We start from the raw sequence: 2585 nt of genomic DNA, 5'->3' as shown, positions 1-2585 counted from the left end.
ACGTTGCAACATATCACCCATATAAAGCAATGTTTGACTATTTTAGGCATGTGTTGCTACACATCATACATATGTTGCAATTTATCACCCTTATTTAGCAGTATTTGTCCATTTGAGAAAAAGTTGCTACATATGATTCATATGTTTCTAGAGATGCCTCAAACGTTGCAACATATCACCCATATATAGCAATGTTTGACTATTTGAGGCATGTGTTTCTACACATCATACATATGTTGCAATATATCACCCTTATGTATTAATATTTGTCCATTTGAGGTATATGTTGTTACATATGAGAACTATCCACCTCACATACTATGTACTTGCTCTCAATATAAGATAAAATAACATAAGTGATAAAATAAAACATTGTCTTTAATTACAAACACATTATCAAGGCTTTAAGCTCCGAGATACTATCCCATAAGCCCAAACCCACTGAATTCGACCAACTAGATTATCACACAACATGGTTTTGGGAGGTTGAATCTCTGTCCCACTAGTCAAATACTCAATGAATGCAAGCGAATATGACCTGCATGCCGCTCCAGTTTCATTTTTTACCATGGGTTCCAATCGAACTTTAAATTTCCATGGTTCGTTGAGACACTTATCTGACAAATGCTTCATTATTCCACTTTGCTTCAACAATTTGAGCAGCAACTCGAAGACAGGTCATTTGTATGTCAAAAACTCGGCATATTCCATACCCATCAACTGTCAGTCATAAACATTCATGCGTCCCTCGTGTAAGAATATCTCATGAGTCATTAAATGGGTTTTATTCAGGTTCATGACTGTCAAAATCCATTTTGAACCAATCCAATCCATGCCTCCAAGAAATGGCCTAATGCCCCTGACATAGTTAATCATATCTTTATACCATTCAAACTCATTTACTAACTATTTAAAGTTTCTACCACCAACTATTGTTGTTTGTCTCGTTGCTCAGTTCTCCATATCTCTTTGAAAAGTTGGTATATAAGTTGAGATCTAGAATTCTATCTTTGGGGTCATAGTACTCCGGGTATGTCTCATGTCTCTGACGCGTGAGGTTAAAGATTTCATCAATATACTGAAATAAAAATAATATTAAAGAGTAAAGAAGAGTAGCCATTGAAAATATAAAACAAAACATGCATTATAAATTGAAGGATTACACCGTATTCCCATCAAACATTCGTGCTTGTCATGTTCCCGAAATCTTGTCCTGTAAAAATATGCATGCCATATTGTATATGAACATTCATTGCACTCGTTAGACTCAACACTTTGGTTTTTTTCGCTATAGTCACACACTTCTAAATAGTCAGCTTTTTGTACTTCTTCACTTCTTCTATTACGACCATTGACAATTCTCCAAACATCTTGTTCTTCAGATTTTGTATTGCCTTGACAAAGGATTTTTCCTCCTCTTGGCATGTGGTGTATATGATTGCAGAACATTCTTTGATAGAATTCCCTTGACCCCACCCCCTCTTGTTTTTAAATTCATTTACATCTTGACTCAATGTTTGAAGATACACGATAGAATCTTCATCTTGTTTCTTGCACTTCTCACAGAGAAAGCCACAACATCTTCTACAAGAGGTAGTCCCTTGGTCTTGTCCAGCATCAACACCATCATCAATACCATAAAACACAAGTAATTCATTAACAACTCTGTCTCTTTTGATGGTTGTTGCTCAAGCCAATTTCATTTCAACTCTATCGACAATAGGATGAAATAAGATTCCAACCAACCCTATAGTAATTAGATATGACATTTGCAATTCATTTTCTATTGGGACAAATCATGGATGCACAATCTAAAATTATAAAATGAGTCATCCGTAAGAATGATTGGGTCATATGCTGCCACAAATATGTTATATGTTGCTACAGATGGGTGATATATTGCCACAGATGTGTCATTCTTGATACACATGGGTGATATGTTGCCACATATATGCCATATGTTGCTACAAATGTGTGATCGGTTGACATATATGGGCATCTATAGCAACATTTGTATCACATGTTGCAACAGATGAATCATCTATAGCAACATAAGAGTCATCTATAGCAACATTTTTGGTGTAATATAGTAATGACTTATTGCATCAGGAGGAGGGTAATAAAGATCTGGAATATCCCCATATTTGGTAAATTTTGTTTTTGATGGGTCAAATGAGGAATGACTTCAAATGTCCACGCCTATAAAAAAGGAAAACATGCCAAATCAAATGTTGAATTATTCAATATAATATAAAAAGATTAAGAACATTTAGTTTTACCATAAAAGTCCATGAAAAGCCAAATAAGTTACTATCTTTGCTCCTAGAGATTTAAACTAGTATTCCACGGTTAAATAAAATTTCTCATGACCCCAAGTATAATTGTTGAAAGTCTCATTATCATGAAAGAAATTCACCCATTTAAGTTGTATGTTGTTGTTGAGATCTTTCGTCAAAAGTATATTATGTGTAAACCAAAGTAAACACAATGAATCCTTGTGTATCCTTGTGTTTCAACAAATATATTAAGACAGGATTTTTGAAGCTTGTGCAACAAGGGACATCAAGGCCTGCTCTTCAATTGAT

The 2585-nt window shown here is 34.5% G+C and overlaps 1 long non-coding RNA gene across 1 annotated transcript; it reads right to left on the bottom strand.

Moving 5' to 3' along the window:
• Positions 1 to 232: 232 nt before the first annotated feature.
• LOC109119883 (uncharacterized) lies at positions 233 to 2194 on the bottom strand. Its single transcript, XR_002027454.2, has 2 exons — positions 1164 to 2194; positions 233 to 1078 (listed from the first exon to the last, which is right to left on the bottom strand). It is a non-coding gene; the product is annotated as an uncharacterized lncRNA (long non-coding RNA).
• Positions 2195 to 2585: the final 391 nt, after the last annotated feature.

This window comes from Solanum lycopersicum, chromosome 1 (assembly GCF_036512215.1).
Source record: "Solanum lycopersicum chromosome 1, SLM_r2.1".
NCBI classification, from domain to species: domain Eukaryota; kingdom Viridiplantae; phylum Streptophyta; class Magnoliopsida; order Solanales; family Solanaceae; genus Solanum; species Solanum lycopersicum.
The sequence above is the reverse complement of the archived record's forward strand: the minus strand, read 5'-3'. Positions and strand labels throughout refer to the sequence as shown.